Source organism: Aphelocoma coerulescens, chromosome 9 (genome assembly GCF_041296385.1).
Source record: "Aphelocoma coerulescens isolate FSJ_1873_10779 chromosome 9, UR_Acoe_1.0, whole genome shotgun sequence".
Taxonomy (NCBI): Eukaryota; Metazoa; Chordata; class Aves; order Passeriformes; family Corvidae; genus Aphelocoma; species Aphelocoma coerulescens.
Window position 1 is genome coordinate 1,099,476 of NC_091023.1, and position 18,104 is coordinate 1,117,579.

Sequence of the window (18,104 nt, forward strand, 5' to 3'; positions counted from 1 at the left end):
TGGGGCAGGGCAGGAAGGCGCTGGTGTGTGCTGGAGAGCGCTGCTGTGGGGCTGAGGGGTGCCTACGGCCATACCACCCTGAGAACGCCCGATATCGTCTGATCTCGGAAGCTAAGCAGGGTCGGGCCCGGTTAGTACTTGGATGGGAGACCGCCTGGGAATACCGGGTGCTGTAGGCTTCTTTTGCTGGGTCCTGGGCTCTGGGCCAGAGGTGCCTTGTTTTGCTTGGGCAGCGGTGCCAAGGAGCACAAGGGGGAGGGTGGCTCATGGGGCTTGCATGGCTTGCGTGGCTCTGGGTCCGGCTGCAGGTTCTGTTGTTTCCGAGGTCAGGGCAGAGCTGGTGGCCATGACTGTTAGTCCTCACATAGTTGGCGTGGCTGGAAAAGCTTGAGTGGCTTGTATGGCTCTGGGTCTGGCTGCAGGTTGGGTTGTTGCCGACAGTGGCGCTGGCGGCCGTGTGCCGGGTGCAGGGGGCATTGGGGCAGGGCAGGAAGGCGCTGGTGTGTGCTGGAGAGCGCTGCTGTGGGGCTGAGGGGTGCCTACGGCCATACCACCCTGAGACTGCCCGATATCGTCTGATCTCGGAAGCTAAGCAGGGTCGGGCCCGGTTAGTACTTGGATGGGAGACCGCCTGGGAATACCGGGTGCTGTAGGCTTCTTTTGCTGGGTCCTGGGCTCTGGGCCAGAGGTGCCTTGTTTTGCTTGGGCAGCGGTGCCAAGGAGCTCAAGGGCGAGGGTGGCTCATGGGGCTTGCATGGCTTGCGTGGCTCTGGGTCCGGCTGCAGGTTCTGTTGTTGCCGAGGGCAGGGCAGAGCTGGTGGCCATGACTGTTAGTCCTCGCATAGTTGGCGTGGCGGGAAAAGCTTGAGTGGCTTGTATGGCTCTGGGTCTGGCTGCCGGTTGGGTTGTTGCCGACAGTGGCGCTGGCGGCCGTGTGCCGGGTGCGGGGGGCATTGGGGCAGGGCAGGAAGGCGCTGGTGTGTGCTGGAGAGCGCTGCTGTGGGGCTGAGGGGTGCCTACGGCCATACCACCCTGAGAACGCCCGATCTCGTCTGATCTCGGAAGCTAAGCAGGGTCGGGCCCGGTTAGTACTTGGATGGGAGACCGCCTGGGAATACCGGGTGCTGTAGGCTTCTTTTGCTGGGTCCTGGGCTCTGGGCCAGAGGTGCCTTGTTTTGCTTGGGCAGCGGTGCCAAGGAGCTCAAGGGCGAGGGTGGCTCATGGGGCTTGCATGGCTTGCGTGGCTCTGGGTCCGGCTGCAGGTTCTGTTGCTGCCGAGGGCAGGGCAGAGCTGGTGGCCATGACTGTTAGTCCTCACATAGTTGGCGTGGCTGGAAAAGCTTGAGTGGCTTGTGTGGTGTTCGGTCTGGCTGCTGGTTGGGTTGTTGCCGACAGTGGCGCTGGCGGCCGTGTGCCGGGTGCGGGGGGCATTGGGGCAGGGCAGGAAGGCGCTGGTGTGTGCTGGAGAGCGCTGCTGTGGGGCTGAGGGGTGCCTACGGCCATACCACCCTGAGAACGCCCGATCTCGTCTGATCTCGGAAGCTAAGCAGGGTCGGGCCCGGTTAGTACTTGGATGGGAGACCGCCTGGGAATACCGGGTGCTGTAGGCTTCTTTTGCTGGGTCCTGGGCTCTGGGCCAGAGGTGCCTTGTTTTGCTTGGGCAGCGGTGCCAAGGAGCACAAGGGCGAGGGTGGCTCATGGGGCTTGCATGGCTTGCGTGGCTCTGGATCTGGCTGCAGGTTCCCTTGTTTCCGAGGGCAGGGAAGAGCTGGTGGCCATGACTGTTAGTCCTCGCATAGTTGGCGTGGCGGGAAAAGCTTGAGTGGCTTGTATGGCTCTGGGTCTGGCTGCAGGTTGGGTTGTTGCCGACAGTGGCGCTGGCGGCCGTGTGCCGGGTGCGGGGGGCATTGGGGCAGGGCAGGAAGGCGCTGGTGTGTGCTGGAGAGCGCTGCTGTGGGGCTGAGGGGTGCCTACGGCCATACCACCCTGAGAACGCCCGATATCGTCTGATCTCGGAAGCTAAGCAGGGTCGGGCCCGGTTAGTACTTGGATGGGAGACCGCCTGGGAATACCGGGTGCTGTAGGCTTCTTTTGCTGGGTCCTGGGCTCTGGGCCAGAGGTGCCTTGTTTTGCTTGGGCAGCGGTGCCAAGGAGCACAAGGGGGAGGGTGGCTCATGGGGCTTGCATGGCTTGCGTGGCTCTGGGTCCGGCTGCAGGTTCTGTTGTTTCCGAGGTCAGGGCAGAGCTGGTGGCCATGACTGTTAGTCCTCACATAGTTGGCGTGGCTGGAAAAGCTTGAGTGGCTTGTATGGCTCTGGGTCTGGCTGCAGGTTGGGTTGTTGCCGACAGTGGCGCTGGCGGCCGTGTGCCGGGTGCGGGGGGCATTGGGGCAGGGCAGGAAGGCGCTGGTGTGTGCTGGAGAGCGCTGCTGTGGGGCTGAGGGGTGCCTACGGCCATACCACCCTGAGAACGCCCGATCTCGTCTGATCTCGGAAGCTAAGCAGGGTCGGGCCCGGTTAGTACTTGGATGGGAGACCGCCTGGGAATACCGGGTGCTGTAGGCTTCTTTTGCTGGGTCCTGGGCTCTGGGCCAGAGGTGCCTTGTTTTGCTTGGGCAGCGGTGCCAAGGAGCACAAGGGCGAGGGTGGCTCATGGGGCTTGCATGGCTTGCGTGGCTCTGGATCTGGCTGCAGGTTCCCTTGTTTCCGAGGGCAGGGAAGAGCTGGTGGCCATGACTGTTAGTCCTCGCATAGTTGGCGTGGCGGGAAAAGCTTGAGTGGCTTGTATGGCTCTGGGTCTGGCTGCAGGTTGGGTTGTTGCCGACAGTGGCGCTGGCGGCCGTGTGCCGGGTGCGGGGGGCATTGGGGCAGGGCAGGAAGGCGCTGGTGTGTGCTGGAGAGCGCTGCTGTGGGGCTGAGGGGTGCCTACGGCCATACCACCCTGAGAACGCCCGATATCGTCTGATCTCGGAAGCTAAGCAGGGTCGGGCCCGGTTAGTACTTGGATGGGAGACCGCCTGGGAATACCGGGTGCTGTAGGCTTCTTTTGCTGGGTCCTGGGCTCTGGGCCAGAGGTGCCTTGTTTTGCTTGGGCAGCGGTGCCAAGGAGCACAAGGGCGAGGGTGGCTCATGGGGCTTGCATGGCTTGCGTGGCTCTGGATCTGGCTGCAGGTTCCCTTGTTTCCGAGGGCAGGGAAGAGCTGGTGGCCATGACTGTTAGTCCTCGCATAGTTGGCGTGGCGGGAAAAGCTTGAGTGGCTTGTATGGCTCTGGGTCTGGCTGCAGGTTGGGTTGTTGCCGACAGTGGCGCTGGCGGCCGTGTGCCGGGTGCGGGGGGCATTGGGGCAGGGCAGGAAGGCGCTGGTGTGTGCTGGAGAGCGCTGCTGTGGGGCTGAGGGGTGCCTACGGCCATACCACCCTGAGAACGCCCGATCTCGTCTGATCTCGGAAGCTAAGCAGGGTCGGGCCCGGTTAGTACTTGGATGGGAGACCGCCTGGGAATACCGGGTGCTGTAGGCTTCTTTTGCTGGGTCCTGGGCTCTGGGCCAGAGGTGCCTTGTTTTGCTTGGGCAGCGGTGCCAAGGAGCACAAGGGGGAGGGTGGCTCATGGGGCTTGCATGGCTTGCGTGGCTCTGGATCTGGCTGCAGGTTCCCTTGTTTCCGAGGGCAGGGAAGAGCTGGTGGCCATGACTGTTAGTCCTCGCATAGTTGGCGTGGCGGGAAAAGCTTGAGTGGCTTGTATGGCTCTGGGTCTGGCTGCAGGTTGGGTTGTTGCCGACAGTGGCGCTGGCGGCCGTGTGCCGGGTGCGGGGGGGCATTGGGGCAGGGCAGGAAGGGCGCTGGTGTGTGCTGGAGAGCGCTGCTGTGGGGCTGAGGGGTGCCTACGGCATACCACCCTGAGAACGCCCGATCTCGTCTGATCTCGGAAGCTAAGCAGGGTCGGGCCCGGTTAGTACTTGGATGGGAGACCGCCTGGGAATACCGGGTGCTGTAGGCTTCTTTTGCTGGGTTCTGGGCTCTGGGCCAGAGGTGCCTTGTTTTGCTTGGGCAGCGGTGCCAAGGAGCACAAGGGGGAGGGGTGGCTCATGGGGGCTTGCATGGCTTGCGTGGCTCTGGGATCTGGCTGCAGGTTCCCTTGTTTCCGAGGGCAGGGAAGAGCTGGTGGCCATGACTGTTAGTCCTCGCATAGTTGGCGTGGCGGGAAAAGCTTGAGTGGCTTGTATGGCTCTGGGTCTGGCTGCAGGTTGGGTTGTTGCCGACAGTGGCGCTGGCGGCCGTGTGCCGGGTGCGAGGAGCATTGGGGCAGGGCAGGAAGGCGCTGGTGTGTGCTGGAGAGCGCTGCTGTGGGGCTGAGGGGTGCCTACGGCTATACCACCCTGAGAACGCCCGATCTCGTCTGATCTCAGAAGCTAAGCAGGGTCGGGCCCGGTTAGTACTTGGATGGGAGACCGCCTGGGAATACCGGGTGCTGTAGGCTTCTTTTGCTGGGTCCTGGGCTCTGGGCCAGAGGTGCCTTGTTTTGCTTGGGCAGCGGTGCCAAGGAGCACAAGGGCGAGGGTGGCTCATGGGGCTTGCATGGCTTGCGTGGCTCTGGATCTGGCTGCAGGTTCCCTTGTTTCCGAGGGCAGGGAAGAGCTGGTGGCCATGACTGTTAGTCCTCGCATAGTTGCGTGGCGGGAAAAGCTGAGTGGCTTGTATGGCTCTGGGTCTGGCTGCAGGTTGGGTTGTTGCCGACAGTGGCGCTGGCGGCCGTGTGCCGGGTGCGGGGGGCATTGGGGCAGGGCAGGAAGGCGCTGGTGTGTGCTGGAGAGCGCTGCTGTGGGGCTGAGGGGTGCCTACGGCCATACCACCCTGAGAACGCCCGATCTCGTCTGATCTCGGAAGCTAAGCAGGGTCGGGCCCGGTTAGTACTTGGATGGGAGACCGCCTGGGAATACCGGGTGCTGTAGGCTTCTTTTGCTGGGGTCCTGGGCTCTGGGCCAGAGGTGCCTTGTTTTGCGTGGGCAGCGGTGCCAAGGAGCACAAGGGCGAGGGTGGCTCATGGGGCTTGCATGGCTTGCGTGGCTCTGGATCTGGCTGCAGGTTCCCTTGTTTTCCGAGGGCAGGGAAGAGCTGGTGGCCATGACTGTTAGTCCTCGCATAGTTGGCATGGCGGGCAAAGCTTGAGTGGCTTGTATGGCTCTGGGTCTGGCTGCAGGTTGGGTTGTTGCCGACAGTGGCGCTGGCGGCCGTGTGCCGGGTGCGAGGAGCATTGGGGCAGGGCAGGAAGGCGCTGGTGTGTGCTGGAGAGCGCTGCTGTGGGGCTGAGGGGTGCCTACGGCCATACCACCCTGAGAACACCCGATCTCGTCTGATCTCGGAAGCTAAGCAGGGTCGGGCCCGGTTAGTACTTGGATGGGAGACCGCCTGGGAATACCGGGTGCTGTAGGCTTCTTTTGCTGGGGACCTGGGCTCTGGGCCAGAGGTGCCTTGTTTTGCTTGGGCAGCGGTGCCAAGGAGCTCAAGGGCGAGGGTGGCTCATGGGGCTTGCATGGCTTGCGTGGCTCTGGGTCCGGCTGCAGGTTCTGTGTTGCCGAGGGCAGGGCAGAGCTGGTGGCCATGACTGTTAGTCCTCACATAGTTGGCGTGGCTGGAAAAGCTTGAGTGGCTTGTGTGGTGTTCGGTCTGGCTGCAGGTTGGGTTGTTGCCAACAGTGGCGCTGGCGGCCGTGTGCCGGGTGCGGGGGCATTGGGGCAGGGCAGGAAGGCGCTGGTGTGTGCTGGAGAGCGCTGCTGTGGGGCTGAGGGGTGCCTACGGCCATACCACCCTGAGAACGCCCGATATCGTCTGATCTCGGAAGCTAAGCAGGGTCGGGCCCGGTTAGTACTTGGATGGGAGACCGCCTGGGAATACCGGGTGCTGTAGGCTTCTTTTGCTGGGTCCTGGGCTCTGGGCCAGAGGTGCCTTGTTTTGCTTGGGCAGCGGTGCAAGGAGCACAAGGGGGAGGGTGGCTCATGGGGCTTGCATGGCTTGCGTGGCTCTGGGTCCCGGCTGCAGGTTCTGTTGTTTCCGAGGTCAGGGCAGAGCTGGTGGCCATGACTGTTAGTCCTCACATAGTTGGCGTGGCTGGAAAAGCTTGAGTGGCTTGTATGCTCTGGTCTGGCTGCAGGTTGGGTTGTTGCCGACAGTGGCGCTGGCGGCCGTGTGCCGGGTGCAGGGGGCATTGGGGCAGGGCAGGAAGGCGCTGGTGTGTGCTGGAGAGCGCTGCTGTGGGGCTGAGGGGTGCCTACGGCCATACCACCCTGAGACTGCCCGATATCGTCTGATCTCGGAAGCTAAGCAGGGTCGGGCCCGGTTAGTACTTGGATGGGAGACCGCCTGGGAATACCGGGTGCTGTAGGCTTCTTTTGCTGGGTCCTGGGCTCTGGGCCAGAGGTGCCTGTGTTTTGCTTGGGCAGCGGTGCCAAGGAGCTCAAGGGCGAGGGTGGCTCATGGGGCTTGCATGGCTTGCGTGGCTCTGGGTCCGGCTGCAGGTTCTGTTGTTGCCGAGGGCAGGGCAGAGCTGGTGGCCATGACTGTTAGTCCTCGCATAGTTGGCGTGGCGGGAAAAGCTTGAGTGGCTTGTATGGCTCTGGGTCTGGCTGCCGGTTGGGTTGTTGCCGGACAGTGGCGCTGGCGGCCGTGTGCCGGGTGCGGGGGGCATTGGGGCAGGGCAGGAAGGCGCTGGTGTGTGCTGGAGAGCGCTGCTGTGGGGGCTGAGGGGTGCCTACGGCCATACCACCCTGAGAACCGCCCGATCTCGTCTGATCTCGGAAGCTAAGCAGGGTGCGGGCCGCGTTAGTACTTGGATGGGAGACCGCCTGGGAATACCGGGTGCTGTAGGCTTCTTTTGCTGGGTCCTGGGCTCTGGGCCAGAGGTGCCTTGTTTTGCTTGGGCAGCGGTGCCAAGGAGCTCAAGGGCGAGGGTGGCTCATGGGGCTTGCATGGCTTGCGTGGCTCTGGGTCCGGCTGCAGGTTCTGTTGCTGCCGAGGGCAGGGCAGAGCTGGTGGCCATGACTGTTAGTCCTCACATAGTTGGCGTGGCTGGAAAAGCTTGAGTGGCTTGTGTGGTGTTCGGTCTGGCTGCTGGTTGGGTTGTTGCCGACAGTGGCGCTGGCGGCCGTGTGCCGGGTGCGGGGGGCATTGGGGCAGGGCAGGAAGGCGCTGGTGTGTGCTGGAGAGCGCTGCTGTGGGGCTGAGGGGTGCCTACGGCCATACCACCCTGAGAACGCCCGATCTCGTCTGATCTCGGAAGCTAAGCAGGGTCGGGCCCGGTTAGTACTTGGATGGGAGACCGCCTGGGAATACCGGGTGCTGTAGGCTTCTTTTGCTGGGTCCTGGGCTCTGGGCCAGAGGTGCCTTTGTTTTGCTTGGGCAGCGGTGCCAAGGAGCACAAGGGCGAGGGTGGCTCATGGGGCTTGCATGGCTTGCGTGGCTCTGGATCTGGCTGCCAGGTTCCCTTGTTTCCGAGGGCAGGGAAGAGCTGGTGGCCATGACTGTTAGTCCTCGCATAGTTGGCGTGGCGGGAAAAGCTTGAGTGGCTTGTATGGCTCTGGGTCTGGCTGCAGGTTGGGTTGTTGCCGACAGTGGCGCTGGCGCCGTGTGCCGGGTGCGGGGGGCATTGGGCAGGGCAGGAAGGCGCTGGTGTGTGCTGGAGAGCGCGTGCTGTGGGGCTGAGGGGTGCCTACGGCCATACCACCCTGAGAACGCCCGATCTCGTCTGATCTCGGAAGCTAAGCAGGGTCGGCCCGGTTAGTACTTGGATGGAGACCGCTGGGAATACCGGGTGCTGTAGGCTTCTTTTGCTGGGTCCTGGGCTCTGGGCCAGAGGTGCCTTGTTTTGCTTGGGCAGCGGTGCCAAGGAGCTCAAGGGCGAGGGTGGCTCATGGGGCTTGCATGGCTTGCGTGGCTCTGGGTCCGGCTGCAGGTTCTGTTGTTTCCGAGGTCAGGGCAGAGCTGGTGGCCATGACTGTTAGTCCTCGCATAGTTGGCGTGGCTGGAAAAGCTTGAGTGGCTTGTGTGGTGTTCGGTCTGGCTGCAGGTTGGGTTGTTGCCGACAGTGGCGCTGGCGGCCGTGTGCCGGGTGCGGGGGGCATTGGGGCAGGGCAGGAAGGCGCTGGTGTGTGCTGGAGAGCGCTGCTGTGGGGCTGAGGGGTGCCTACGGCCATACCACCCTGAGAACGCCCGATCTCGTCTGATCTCGGAAGCTAAGCAGGGTCGGGCCCGGTTAGTACTTGGATGGGAGACCGCCTGGGAATACCGGGTGCTGTAGGCTTCTTTTGCTGGGTCCTGGGCTCTGGGCCAGAGGTGCCTTGTTTTGCTTGGGCAGCGGTGCCAAGGAGCACAAGGGCGAGGGTGGCTCATGGGGCTTGCATGGCTTGCGTGGCTCTGGATCTGGCTGCAGGTTCCCTTGTTTCCGAGGGCAGGGAAGAGCTGGTGGCCATGACTGTTAGTCCTCGCATAGTTGGCGTGGCGGGAAAAGCTTGAGTGGCTTGTATGGCTCTGGGTCTGGCTGCAGGTTGGGTTGTTGCCGACAGTGGCGCTGGCGGCCGTGTGCCGGGTGCGGGGGGCATTGGGGCAGGGCAGGAAGGCGCTGGTGTGTGCTGGAGAGCGCTGCTGTGGGGCTGAGGGGTGCCTACGGCCATACCACCCTGAGAACGCCCGATCTCGTCTGATCTCGGAAGCTAAGCAGGGTCGGGCCCGGTTAGTACTTGGATGGGAGACCGCCTGGGAATACCGGGTGCTGTAGGCTTCTTTTGCTGGGTCCTGGGCTCTGGGCCAGAGGTGCCTTGTTTTGCTTGGGCAGCGGTGCCAAGGAGCTCAAGGGCGAGGGTGGCTCATGGGGCTTGCATGGCTTGCGTGGCTCTGGGTCCGGCTGCAGGTTCTGTTGTTTCCGAGGTCAGGGCAGAGCTGGTGGCCATGACTGTTAGTCCTCGCATAGTTGGCGTGGCTGGAAAAGCTTGAGTGGCTTGTGTGGTGTTCGGTCTGGCTGCAGGTTGGGTTGTTGCCAACAGTGGCGCTGGCGGCCGTGTGCCGGGTGCGGGGGGCATTGGGGCAGGGCAGGAAGGCGCTGGTGTGTGCTGGAGAGCGCTGCTGTGGGGCTGAGGGGTGCCTACGGCCATACCACCCTGAGAACGCCCGATATCGTCTGATCTCGGAAGCTAAGCAGGGTCGGGCCCGGTTAGTACTTGGATGGGAGACCGCCTGGGAATACCGGGTGCTGTAGGCTTCTTTTGCTGGGTCCTGGGCTCTGGGCCAGAGGTGCCTTGTTTTGCTTGGGCAGCGGTGCCAAGGAGCACAAGGGGGAGGGTGGCTCATGGGGCTTGCATGGCTTGCGTGGCTCTGGGTCCGGCTGCAGGTTCTGTTGTTTCCGAGGTCAGGGCAGAGCTGGTGGCCATGACTGTTAGTCCTCACATAGTTGGCGTGGCTGGAAAAGCTTGAGTGGCTTGTATGGCTCTGGGTCTGGCTGCAGGTTGGGTTGTTGCCGACAGTGGCGCTGGCGGCCGTGTGCCGGGTGCGGGGGGCATTGGGGCAGGGCAGGAAGGCGCTGGTGTGTGCTGGAGAGCGCTGCTGTGGGGCTGAGGGGTGCCTACGGCCATACCACCCTGAGAACGCCCGATCTCGTCTGATCTCGGAAGCTAAGCAGGGTCGGGCCCGGTTAGTACTTGGATGGGAGACCGCCTGGGAATACCGGGTGCTGTAGGCTTCTTTTGCTGGGTCCTGGGCTCTGGGCCAGAGGTGCCTTGTTTTGCTTGGGCAGCGGTGCCAAGGAGCACAAGGGCGAGGGTGGCTCATGGGGCTTGCATGGCTTGCGTGGCTCTGGATCTGGCTGCAGGTTCCCTTGTTTCCGAGGGCAGGGAAGAGCTGGTGGCCATGACTGTTAGTCCTCGCATAGTTGGCGTGGCGGGAAAAGCTTGAGTGGCTTGTATGGCTCTGGGTCTGGCTGCAGGTTGGGTTGTTGCCGACAGTGGCGCTGGCGGCCGTGTGCCGGGTGCGGGGGGCATTGGGGCAGGGCAGGAAGGCGCTGGTGTGTGCTGGAGAGCGCTGCTGTGGGGCTGAGGGGTGCCTACGGCCATACCACCCTGAGAACGCCCGATCTCGTCTGATCTCGGAAGCTAAGCAGGGTCGGACCCGGTTAGTACTTGGATGGGAGACCGCCTGGGAATACCGGGTGCTGTAGGCTTCTTTTGCTGGGTCCTGGGCTCTGGGCCAGAGGTGCCTTGTTTTGCTTGGGCAGCGGTGCCAAGGAGCTCAAGGGCGAGGGTGGCTCATGGGGCTTGCATGGCTTGCGTGGCTCTGGGTCCGGCTGCAGGTTCTGTTGCTGCCGAGGGCAGGGCAGAGCTGGTGGCCATGACTGTTAGTCCTCACATAGAGAGCGTGGCTGGAAAAGCTTGAGTGGCTTGTGTGGTGTTCGGTCTGGCTGCTGGTTGGGTTGTTGCCGACAGTGGCGCTGGCGGCCGTGTGCCGGGTGCGGGGGGCATTGGGGCAGGGCAGGAAGGCGCTGGTGTGTGCTGGAGAGCGCTGCTGTGGGGCTGAGGGGTGCCTACGGCCATACCACCCTGAGAACGCCCGATCTCGTCTGATCTCGGAAGCTAAGCAGGGTCGGGCCCGGTTAGTACTTGGATGGGAGACCGCCTGGGAATACCGGGTGCTGTAGGCTTCTTTTGCTGGGTCCTGGGCTCTGGGCCAGAGGTGCCTTGTTTTGCTTGGGCAGCGGTGCCAAGGAGCACAAGGGGGAGGGTGGCTCATGGGGCTTGCATGGCTTGCGTGGCTCTGGGTCCGGCTGCAGGTTCTGTTGTTTCCGAGGTCAGGGCAGAGCTGGTGGCCATGACTGTTAGTCCTCACATAGTTGGCGTGGCTGGAAAAGCTTGAGTGGCTTGTATGGCTCTGGGTCTGGCTGCAGGTTGGGTTGTTGCCGACAGTGGCGCTGGCGGCCGTGTGCCGGGTGCGGGGGGCATTGGGGCAGGGCAGGAAGGCGCTGGTGTGTGCTGGAGAGCGCTGCTGTGGGGCTGAGGGGTGCCTACGGCCATACCACCCTGAGAACGCCCGATCTCGTCTGATCTCGGAAGCTAAGCAGGGTCGGGCCCGGTTAGTACTTGGATGGGAGACCGCCTGGGAATACCGGGTGCTGTAGGCTTCTTTTGCTGGGTCCTGGGCTCTGGGCCAGAGGTGCCTTGTTTTGCTTGGGCAGCGGTGCCAAGGAGCACAAGGGGGAGGGTGGCTCATGGGGCTTGCATGGCTTGCGTGGCTCTGGATCTGGCTGCAGGTTCCCTTGTTTCCGAGGGCAGGGAAGAGCTGGTGGCCATGACTGTTAGTCCTCGCATAGTTGGCGTGGCGGGAAAAGCTTGAGTGGCTTGTATGGCTCTGGGTCTGGCTGCAGGTTGGGTTGTTGCCGACAGTGGCGCTGGCGGCCGTGTGCCGGGTGCGGGGGGCATTGGGGCAGGGCAGGAAGGCGCTGGTGTGTGCTGGAGAGCGCTGCTGTGGGGCTGAGGGGTGCCTACGGCCATACCACCCTGAGAACGCCCGATCTCGTCTGATCTCGGAAGCTAAGCAGGGTCGGACCCGGTTAGTACTTGGATGGGAGACCGCCTGGGAATACCGGGTGCTGTAGGCTTCTTTTGCTGGGTCCTGGGCTCTGGGCCAGAGGTGCCTTGTTTTGCTTGGGCAGCGGTGCCAAGGAGCTCAAGGGCGAGGGTGGCTCATGGGGCTTGCATGGCTTGCGTGGCTCTGGGTCCGGCTGCAGGTTCTGTTGCTGCCGAGGGCAGGGCAGAGCTGGTGGCCATGACTGTTAGTCCTCACATAGTTGGCGTGGCTGGAAAAGCTTGAGTGGCTTGTGTGGTGTTCGGTCTGGCTGCTGGTTGGGTTGTTGCCGACAGTGGCGCTGGCGGCCGTGTGCCGGGTGCGGGGGGCATTGGGGCAGGGCAGGAAGGCGCTGGTGTGTGCTGGAGAGCGCTGCTGTGGGGCTGAGGGGTGCCTACGGCCATACCACCCTGAGAACGCCCGATCTCGTCTGATCTCGGAAGCTAAGCAGGGTCGGGCCCGGTTAGTACTTGGATGGGAGACCGCCTGGGAATACCGGGTGCTGTAGGCTTCTTTTGCTGGGTCCTGGGCTCTGGGCCAGAGGTGCCTTGTTTTGCTTGGGCAGCGGTGCCAAGGAGCACAAGGGGGAGGGTGGCTCATGGGGCTTGCATGGCTTGCGTGGCTCTGGGTCCGGCTGCAGGTTCTGTTGTTTCCGAGGTCAGGGCAGAGCTGGTGGCCATGACTGTTAGTCCTCACATAGTTGGCGTGGCTGGAAAAGCTTGAGTGGCTTGTATGGCTCTGGGTCTGGCTGCAGGTTGGGTTGTTGCCGACAGTGGCGCTGGCGGCCGTGTGCCGGGTGCGGGGGGCATTGGGGCAGGGCAGGAAGGCGCTGGTGTGTGCTGGAGAGCGCTGCTGTGGGGCTGAGGGGTGCCTACGGCCATACCACCCTGAGAACGCCCGATCTCGTCTGATCTCGGAAGCTAAGCAGGGTCGGGCCCGGTTAGTACTTGGATGGGAGACCGCCTGGGAATACCGGGTGCTGTAGGCTTCTTTTGCTGGGTCCTGGGCTCTGGGCCAGAGGTGCCTTGTTTTGCTTGGGCAGCGGTGCCAAGGAGCACAAGGGCGAGGGTGGCTCATGGGGCTTGCATGGCTTGCGTGGCTCTGGATCTGGCTGCAGGTTCCCTTGTTTCCGAGGGCAGGGAAGAGCTGGTGGCCATGACTGTTAGTCCTCGCATAGTTGGCGTGGCGGGAAAAGCTTGAGTGGCTTGTATGGCTCTGGGTCTGGCTGCAGGTTGGGTTGTTGCCGACAGTGGCGCTGGCGGCCGTGTGCCGGGTGCGGGGGGCATTGGGGCAGGGCAGGAAGGCGCTGGTGTGTGCTGGAGAGCGCTGCTGTGGGGCTGAGGGGTGCCTACGGCCATACCACCCTGAGAACGCCCGATATCGTCTGATCTCGGAAGCTAAGCAGGGTCGGGCCCGGTTAGTACTTGGATGGGAGACCGCCTGGGAATACCGGGTGCTGTAGGCTTCTTTTGCTGGGTCCTGGGCTCTGGGCCAGAGGTGCCTTGTTTTGCTTGGGCAGCGGTGCCAAGGAGCACAAGGGCGAGGGTGGCTCATGGGGCTTGCATGGCTTGCATGGCTCTGGATCTGGCTGCAGGTTCCCTTGTTTCCGAGGGCAGGGAAGAGCTGGTGGCCATGACTGTTAGTCCTCGCATAGTTGGCGTGGCGGGAAAAGCTTGAGTGGCTTGTATGGCTCTGGGTCTGGCTGCAGGTTGGGTTGTTGCCGACAGTGGCGCTGGCGGCCGTGTGCCGGGTGCGGGGGGCATTGGGGCAGGGCAGGAAGGCGCTGGTGTGTGCTGGAGAGCGCTGCTGTGGGGCTGAGGGGTGCCTACGGCCATACCACCCTGAGAACGCCCGATCTCGTCTGATCTCGGAAGCTAAGCAGGGTCGGGCCCGGTTAGTACTTGGATGGGAGACCGCCTGGGAATACCGGGTGCTGTAGGCTTCTTTTGCTGGGTCCTGGGCTCTGGGCCAGAGGTGCCTTGTTTTGCTTGGGCAGCGGTGCCAAGGAGCTCAAGGGCGAGGGTGGCTCATGGGGCTTGCATGGCTTGCGTGGCTCTGGGTCCGGCTGCAGGTTCTGTTGTTTCCGAGGTCAGGGCAGAGCTGGTGGCCATGACTGTTAGTCCTCGCATAGTTGGCGTGGCTGGAAAAGCTTGAGTGGCTTGTGTGGTGTTCGGTCTGGCTGCAGGTTGGGTTGTTGCCAACAGTGGCGCTGGCGGCCGTGTGCCGGGTGCGGGGGGCATTGGGGCAGGGCAGGAAGGCGCTGGTGTGTGCTGGAGAGCGCTGCTGTGGGGCTGAGGGGTGCCTACGGCCATACCACCCTGAGAACGCCCGATCTCGTCTGATCTCGGAAGCTAAGCAGGGTCGGGCCCGGTTAGTACTTGGATGGGAGACCGCCTGGGAATACCGGGTGCTGTAGGCTTCTTTTGCTGGGTCCTGGGCTCTGGGCCAGAGGTGCCTTGTTTTGCTTGGGCAGCGGTGCCAAGGAGCACAAGGGCGAGGGTGGCTCATGGGGCTTGCATGGCTTGCGTGGCTCTGGGTCCGGCTGCAGGTTCTGTTGTTTCCGAGGTCAGGGCAGAGCTGGTGGCCATGACTGTTAGTCCTCACATAGTTGGCGTGGCTGGAAAAGCTTGAGTGGCTTGTATGGCTCTGGGTCTGGCTGCAGGTTGGGTTGTTGCCGACAGTGGCGCTGGCGGCCGTGTGCCGGGTGCGGGGGGCATTGGGGCAGGGCAGGAAGGCGCTGGTGTGTGCTGGAGAGCGCTGCTGTGGGGCTGAGGGGTGCCTACGGCCATACCACCCTGAGAACGCCCGATCTCGTCTGATCTCGGAAGCTAAGCAGGGTCGGGCCCGGTTAGTACTTGGATGGGAGACCGCCTGGGAATACCGGGTGCTGTAGGCTTCTTTTGCTGGGTCCTGGGCTCTGGGCCAGAGGTGCCTTGTTTTGCTTGGGCAGCGGTGCCAAGGAGCACAAGGGCGAGGGTGGCTCATGGGGCTTGCATGGCTTGCGTGGCTCTGGATCTGGCTGCAGGTTCCCTTGTTTCCGAGGGCAGGGAAGAGCTGGTGGCCATGACTGTTAGTCCTCGCATAGTTGGCGTGGCGGGAAAAGCTTGAGTGGCTTGTATGGCTCTGGGTCTGGCTGCAGGTTGGGTTGTTGCCGACAGTGGCGCTGGCGGCCGTGTGCCGGGTGCGGGGGGCATTGGGGCAGGGCAGGAAGGCGCTGGTGTGTGCTGGAGAGCGCTGCTGTGGGGCTGAGGGGTGCCTACGGCCATACCACCCTGAGAACGCCCGATCTCGTCTGATCTCGGAAGCTAAGCAGGGTCGGACCCGGTTAGTACTTGGATGGGAGACCGCCTGGGAATACCGGGTGCTGTAGGCTTCTTTTGCTGGGTCCTGGGCTCTGGGCCAGAGGTGCCTTGTTTTGCTTGGGCAGCGGTGCCAAGGAGCTCAAGGGCGAGGGTGGCTCATGGGGCTTGCATGGCTTGCGTGGCTCTGGGTCCGGCTGCAGGTTCTGTTGCTGCCGAGGGCAGGGCAGAGCTGGTGGCCATGACTGTTAGTCCTCACATAGAGAGCGTGGCTGGAAAAGCTTGAGTGGCTTGTGTGGTGTTCGGTCTGGCTGCTGGTTGGGTTGTTGCCGACAGTGGCGCTGGCGGCCGTGTGCCGGGTGCGGGGGGCATTGGGGCAGGGCAGGAAGGCGCTGGTGTGTGCTGGAGAGCGCTGCTGTGGGGCTGAGGGGTGCCTACGGCCATACCACCCTGAGAACGCCCGATCTCGTCTGATCTCGGAAGCTAAGCAGGGTCGGGCCCGGTTAGTACTTGGATGGGAGACCGCCTGGGAATACCGGGTGCTGTAGGCTTCTTTTGCTGGGTCCTGGGCTCTGGGCCAGAGGTGCCTTGTTTTGCTTGGGCAGCGGTGCCAAGGAGCACAAGGGGGAGGGTGGCTCATGGGGCTTGCATGGCTTGCGTGGCTCTGGGTCCGGCTGCAGGTTCTGTTGTTTCCGAGGTCAGGGCAGAGCTGGTGGCCATGACTGTTAGTCCTCACATAGTTGGCGTGGCTGGAAAAGCTTGAGTGGCTTGTATGGCTCTGGGTCTGGCTGCAGGTTGGGTTGTTGCCGACAGTGGCGCTGGCGGCCGTGTGCCGGGTGCGGGGGGCATTGGGGCAGGGCAGGAAGGCGCTGGTGTGTGCTGGAGAGCGCTGCTGTGGGGCTGAGGGGTGCCTACGGCCATACCACCCTGAGAACGCCCGATCTCGTCTGATCTCGGAAGCTAAGCAGGGTCGGGCCCGGTTAGTACTTGGATGGGAGACCGCCTGGGAATACCGGGTGCTGTAGGCTTCTTTTGCTGGGTCCTGGGCTCTGGGCCAGAGGTGCCTTGTTTTGCTTGGGCAGCGGTGCCAAGGAGCACAAGGGCGAGGGTGGCTCATGGGGCTTGCATGGCTTGCGTGGCTCTGGATCTGGCTGCAGGTTCCCTTGTTTCCGAGGGCAGGGAAGAGCTGGTGGCCATGACTGTTAGTCCTCGCATAGTTGGCGTGGCGGGAAAAGCTTGAGTGGCTTGTATGGCTCTGGGTCTGGCTGCAGGTTGGGTTGTTGCCGACAGTGGCGCTGGCGGCCGTGTGCCGGGTGCGGGGGGCATTGGGGCAGGGCAGGAAGGCGCTGGTGTGTGCTGGAGAGCGCTGCTGTGGGGCTGAGGGGTGCCTACGGCCATACCACCCTGAGAACGCCCGATCTCGTCTGATCTCGGAAGCTAAGCAGGGTCGGACCCGGTTAGTACTTGGATGGGAGACCGCCTGGGAATACCGGGTGCTGTAGGCTTCTTTTGCTGGGTCCTGGGCTCTGGGCCAGAGGTGCCTTGTTTTGCTTGGGCAGCGGTGCCAAGGAGCTCAAGGGCGAGGGTGGCTCATGGGGCTTGCATGGCTTGCGTGGCTCTGGGTCCGGCTGCAGGTTCTGTTGCTGCCGAGGGCAGGGCAGAGCTGGTGGCCATGACTGTTAGTCCTCACATAGTTGGCGTGGCTGGAAAAGCTTGAGTGGCTTGTGTGGTGTTCGGTCTGGCTGCTGGTTGGGTTGTTGCCGACAGTGGCGCTGGCGGCCGTGTGCCGGGTGCGGGGGGCATTGGGGCAGGGCAGGAAGGCGCTGGTGTGTGCTGGAGAGCGCTGCTGTGGGGCTGAGGGGTGCCTACGGCCATACCACCCTGAGAACGCCCGATCTCGTCTGATCTCGGAAGCTAAGCAGGGTCGGGCCCGGTTAGTACTTGGATGGGAGACCGCCTGGGAATACCGGGTGCTGTAGGCTTCTTTTGCTGGGTCCTGGGCTCTGGGCCAGAGGTGCCTTGTTTTGCTTGGGCAGCGGTGCCAAGGAGCACAAGGGGGAGGGTGGCTCATGGGGCTTGCATGGCTTGCGTGGCTCTGGATCTGGCTGCAGGTTCCCTTGTTTCCGAGGGCAGGGAAGAGCTGGTGGCCATGACTGTTAGTCCTCGCATAGTTGGCGTGGCGGGAAAAGCTTGAGTGGCTTGTATGGCTCTGGGTCTGGCTGCAGGTTGGGTTGTTGCCGACAGTGGCGCTGGCGGCCGTGTGCCGGGTGCGGGGGGCATTGGGGCAGGGCAGGAAGGCGCTGGTGTGTGCTGGAGAGCGCTGCTGTGGGGCTGAGGGGTGCCTACGGCCATACCACCCTGAGAACGCCCGATCTCGTCTGATCTCGGAAGCTAAGCAGGGTCGGACCCGGTTAGTACTTGGATGGGAGACCGCCTGGGAATACCGGGTGCTGTAGGCTTCTTTTGCTGGGTCCTGGGCTCTGGGCCAGAGGTGCCTTGTTTTGCTTGGGCAGCGGTGCCAAGGAGCACAAGGGCGAGGGTGGCTCATGGGGCTTGCATGGCTTGCGTGGCTCTGGATCTGGCTGCAGGTTCCCTTGTTTCCGAGGGCAGGGAAGAGCTGGTGGCCATGACTGTTAGTCCTCGCATAGTTGGCGTGGCGGGAAAAGCTTGAGTGGCTTGTATGGCTCTGGGTCTGGCTGCAGGTTGGGTTGTTGCCGACAGTGGCGCTGGCGGCCGTGTGCCGGGTGCGGGGGGCATTGGGGCAGGGCAGGAAGGCGCTGGTGTGTGCTGGAGAGCGCTGCTGTGGGGCTGAGGGGTGCCTACGGCCATACCACCCTGAGAACGCCCGATATCGTCTGATCTCGGAAGCTAAGCAGGGTCGGGCCCGGTTAGTACTTGGATGGGAGACCGCCTGGGAATACCGGGTGCTGTAGGCTTCTTTTGCTGGGTCCTGGGCTCTGGGCCAGAGGTGCCTTGTTTTGCTTGGGCAGCGGTGCCAAGGAGCTCAAGGGCGAGGGTGGCTCATGGGGCTTGCATGGCTTGCGTGGCTCTGGATCTGGCTGCAGGTTCCCTTGTTTCCGAGGGCAGGGAAGAGCTGGTGGCCATGACTGTTAGTCCTCGCATAGTTGGCGTGGCGGGAAAAGCTTGAGTGGCTTGTATGGCTCTGGGTCTGGCTGCAGGTTGGGTTGTTGCCGACAGTGGCGCTGGC

The 18,104-nt window shown here is 63.2% G+C and overlaps 36 non-coding genes and 2 pseudogenes across 36 annotated transcripts; all 38 read left to right on the plus strand.

Annotated features, from left to right (window-relative positions):
• The first annotated feature begins 60 nt into the window (after window positions 1-60).
• On the plus strand, window positions 61-179 carry LOC138115630 (5S ribosomal RNA). The gene has a single exon (XR_011153541.1). It is a non-coding gene; the product is annotated as a 5S ribosomal RNA (ribosomal RNA).
• Window positions 180-537: 358 nt separating this feature from the next.
• LOC138115711 (5S ribosomal RNA) lies at window positions 538-656 on the plus strand. The gene has a single exon (XR_011153622.1). It is a non-coding gene; the product is annotated as a 5S ribosomal RNA (ribosomal RNA).
• A 358-nt stretch (window positions 657-1,014) lies between these two features.
• On the plus strand, window positions 1,015-1,133 carry LOC138115023 (5S ribosomal RNA). Its single transcript, XR_011152936.1, has one exon. It is a non-coding gene; the product is annotated as a 5S ribosomal RNA (ribosomal RNA).
• A 358-nt stretch (window positions 1,134-1,491) lies between these two features.
• Window positions 1,492-1,610, plus strand: LOC138115024 (5S ribosomal RNA). The gene has a single exon (XR_011152937.1). It is a non-coding gene; the product is annotated as a 5S ribosomal RNA (ribosomal RNA).
• A 358-nt stretch (window positions 1,611-1,968) lies between these two features.
• On the plus strand, window positions 1,969-2,087 carry LOC138115631 (5S ribosomal RNA). The gene has a single exon (XR_011153542.1). It is a non-coding gene; the product is annotated as a 5S ribosomal RNA (ribosomal RNA).
• Window positions 2,088-2,445: 358 nt separating this feature from the next.
• On the plus strand, window positions 2,446-2,564 carry LOC138115025 (5S ribosomal RNA). Its single transcript, XR_011152938.1, has one exon. It is a non-coding gene; the product is annotated as a 5S ribosomal RNA (ribosomal RNA).
• A 358-nt stretch (window positions 2,565-2,922) lies between these two features.
• LOC138115632 (5S ribosomal RNA) lies at window positions 2,923-3,041 on the plus strand. Its single transcript, XR_011153543.1, has one exon. It is a non-coding gene; the product is annotated as a 5S ribosomal RNA (ribosomal RNA).
• Window positions 3,042-3,399: 358 nt separating this feature from the next.
• On the plus strand, window positions 3,400-3,518 carry LOC138115026 (5S ribosomal RNA). Its single transcript, XR_011152939.1, has one exon. It is a non-coding gene; the product is annotated as a 5S ribosomal RNA (ribosomal RNA).
• Window positions 3,519-3,878: 360 nt separating this feature from the next.
• Window positions 3,879-3,996, plus strand: LOC138115672 (5S ribosomal RNA). The gene has a single exon (XR_011153583.1). It is a non-coding gene; the product is annotated as a 5S ribosomal RNA (ribosomal RNA).
• A 361-nt stretch (window positions 3,997-4,357) lies between these two features.
• Window positions 4,358-4,476, plus strand: LOC138115526 (5S ribosomal RNA). The gene has a single exon (XR_011153437.1). It is a non-coding gene; the product is annotated as a 5S ribosomal RNA (ribosomal RNA).
• A 356-nt stretch (window positions 4,477-4,832) lies between these two features.
• On the plus strand, window positions 4,833-4,951 carry LOC138115027 (5S ribosomal RNA). The gene has a single exon (XR_011152940.1). It is a non-coding gene; the product is annotated as a 5S ribosomal RNA (ribosomal RNA).
• A 360-nt stretch (window positions 4,952-5,311) lies between these two features.
• LOC138115776 (5S ribosomal RNA) lies at window positions 5,312-5,430 on the plus strand. The gene has a single exon (XR_011153681.1). It is a non-coding gene; the product is annotated as a 5S ribosomal RNA (ribosomal RNA).
• Window positions 5,431-5,787: 357 nt separating this feature from the next.
• On the plus strand, window positions 5,788-5,906 carry LOC138115633 (5S ribosomal RNA). Its single transcript, XR_011153544.1, has one exon. It is a non-coding gene; the product is annotated as a 5S ribosomal RNA (ribosomal RNA).
• A 356-nt stretch (window positions 5,907-6,262) lies between these two features.
• LOC138115712 (5S ribosomal RNA) lies at window positions 6,263-6,381 on the plus strand. Its single transcript, XR_011153623.1, has one exon. It is a non-coding gene; the product is annotated as a 5S ribosomal RNA (ribosomal RNA).
• Window positions 6,382-6,742: 361 nt separating this feature from the next.
• LOC138115727 (5S ribosomal RNA) lies at window positions 6,743-6,863 on the plus strand (annotated as a pseudogene).
• Window positions 6,864-7,221: 358 nt separating this feature from the next.
• LOC138115028 (5S ribosomal RNA) lies at window positions 7,222-7,340 on the plus strand. Its single transcript, XR_011152941.1, has one exon. It is a non-coding gene; the product is annotated as a 5S ribosomal RNA (ribosomal RNA).
• A 359-nt stretch (window positions 7,341-7,699) lies between these two features.
• LOC138115728 (5S ribosomal RNA) lies at window positions 7,700-7,815 on the plus strand (annotated as a pseudogene).
• Window positions 7,816-8,173: 358 nt separating this feature from the next.
• LOC138115029 (5S ribosomal RNA) lies at window positions 8,174-8,292 on the plus strand. Its single transcript, XR_011152942.1, has one exon. It is a non-coding gene; the product is annotated as a 5S ribosomal RNA (ribosomal RNA).
• Window positions 8,293-8,650: 358 nt separating this feature from the next.
• On the plus strand, window positions 8,651-8,769 carry LOC138115031 (5S ribosomal RNA). The gene has a single exon (XR_011152944.1). It is a non-coding gene; the product is annotated as a 5S ribosomal RNA (ribosomal RNA).
• Window positions 8,770-9,127: 358 nt separating this feature from the next.
• Window positions 9,128-9,246, plus strand: LOC138115634 (5S ribosomal RNA). Its single transcript, XR_011153545.1, has one exon. It is a non-coding gene; the product is annotated as a 5S ribosomal RNA (ribosomal RNA).
• A 358-nt stretch (window positions 9,247-9,604) lies between these two features.
• On the plus strand, window positions 9,605-9,723 carry LOC138115032 (5S ribosomal RNA). Its single transcript, XR_011152945.1, has one exon. It is a non-coding gene; the product is annotated as a 5S ribosomal RNA (ribosomal RNA).
• Window positions 9,724-10,081: 358 nt separating this feature from the next.
• Window positions 10,082-10,200, plus strand: LOC138115334 (5S ribosomal RNA). Its single transcript, XR_011153247.1, has one exon. It is a non-coding gene; the product is annotated as a 5S ribosomal RNA (ribosomal RNA).
• A 358-nt stretch (window positions 10,201-10,558) lies between these two features.
• Window positions 10,559-10,677, plus strand: LOC138115033 (5S ribosomal RNA). Its single transcript, XR_011152946.1, has one exon. It is a non-coding gene; the product is annotated as a 5S ribosomal RNA (ribosomal RNA).
• Window positions 10,678-11,035: 358 nt separating this feature from the next.
• On the plus strand, window positions 11,036-11,154 carry LOC138115034 (5S ribosomal RNA). The gene has a single exon (XR_011152947.1). It is a non-coding gene; the product is annotated as a 5S ribosomal RNA (ribosomal RNA).
• A 358-nt stretch (window positions 11,155-11,512) lies between these two features.
• LOC138115335 (5S ribosomal RNA) lies at window positions 11,513-11,631 on the plus strand. The gene has a single exon (XR_011153248.1). It is a non-coding gene; the product is annotated as a 5S ribosomal RNA (ribosomal RNA).
• A 358-nt stretch (window positions 11,632-11,989) lies between these two features.
• LOC138115035 (5S ribosomal RNA) lies at window positions 11,990-12,108 on the plus strand. Its single transcript, XR_011152948.1, has one exon. It is a non-coding gene; the product is annotated as a 5S ribosomal RNA (ribosomal RNA).
• Window positions 12,109-12,466: 358 nt separating this feature from the next.
• LOC138115036 (5S ribosomal RNA) lies at window positions 12,467-12,585 on the plus strand. Its single transcript, XR_011152949.1, has one exon. It is a non-coding gene; the product is annotated as a 5S ribosomal RNA (ribosomal RNA).
• Window positions 12,586-12,943: 358 nt separating this feature from the next.
• LOC138115636 (5S ribosomal RNA) lies at window positions 12,944-13,062 on the plus strand. Its single transcript, XR_011153547.1, has one exon. It is a non-coding gene; the product is annotated as a 5S ribosomal RNA (ribosomal RNA).
• A 358-nt stretch (window positions 13,063-13,420) lies between these two features.
• LOC138115037 (5S ribosomal RNA) lies at window positions 13,421-13,539 on the plus strand. The gene has a single exon (XR_011152950.1). It is a non-coding gene; the product is annotated as a 5S ribosomal RNA (ribosomal RNA).
• Window positions 13,540-13,897: 358 nt separating this feature from the next.
• Window positions 13,898-14,016, plus strand: LOC138115038 (5S ribosomal RNA). The gene has a single exon (XR_011152951.1). It is a non-coding gene; the product is annotated as a 5S ribosomal RNA (ribosomal RNA).
• Window positions 14,017-14,374: 358 nt separating this feature from the next.
• LOC138115039 (5S ribosomal RNA) lies at window positions 14,375-14,493 on the plus strand. The gene has a single exon (XR_011152952.1). It is a non-coding gene; the product is annotated as a 5S ribosomal RNA (ribosomal RNA).
• A 358-nt stretch (window positions 14,494-14,851) lies between these two features.
• LOC138115336 (5S ribosomal RNA) lies at window positions 14,852-14,970 on the plus strand. Its single transcript, XR_011153249.1, has one exon. It is a non-coding gene; the product is annotated as a 5S ribosomal RNA (ribosomal RNA).
• Window positions 14,971-15,328: 358 nt separating this feature from the next.
• Window positions 15,329-15,447, plus strand: LOC138115040 (5S ribosomal RNA). The gene has a single exon (XR_011152953.1). It is a non-coding gene; the product is annotated as a 5S ribosomal RNA (ribosomal RNA).
• Window positions 15,448-15,805: 358 nt separating this feature from the next.
• On the plus strand, window positions 15,806-15,924 carry LOC138115042 (5S ribosomal RNA). The gene has a single exon (XR_011152955.1). It is a non-coding gene; the product is annotated as a 5S ribosomal RNA (ribosomal RNA).
• Window positions 15,925-16,282: 358 nt separating this feature from the next.
• On the plus strand, window positions 16,283-16,401 carry LOC138115337 (5S ribosomal RNA). The gene has a single exon (XR_011153250.1). It is a non-coding gene; the product is annotated as a 5S ribosomal RNA (ribosomal RNA).
• A 358-nt stretch (window positions 16,402-16,759) lies between these two features.
• Window positions 16,760-16,878, plus strand: LOC138115043 (5S ribosomal RNA). Its single transcript, XR_011152956.1, has one exon. It is a non-coding gene; the product is annotated as a 5S ribosomal RNA (ribosomal RNA).
• A 358-nt stretch (window positions 16,879-17,236) lies between these two features.
• Window positions 17,237-17,355, plus strand: LOC138115338 (5S ribosomal RNA). The gene has a single exon (XR_011153251.1). It is a non-coding gene; the product is annotated as a 5S ribosomal RNA (ribosomal RNA).
• A 358-nt stretch (window positions 17,356-17,713) lies between these two features.
• Window positions 17,714-17,832, plus strand: LOC138115637 (5S ribosomal RNA). The gene has a single exon (XR_011153548.1). It is a non-coding gene; the product is annotated as a 5S ribosomal RNA (ribosomal RNA).
• The last annotated feature ends 272 nt before the right edge of the window (window positions 17,833-18,104 follow it).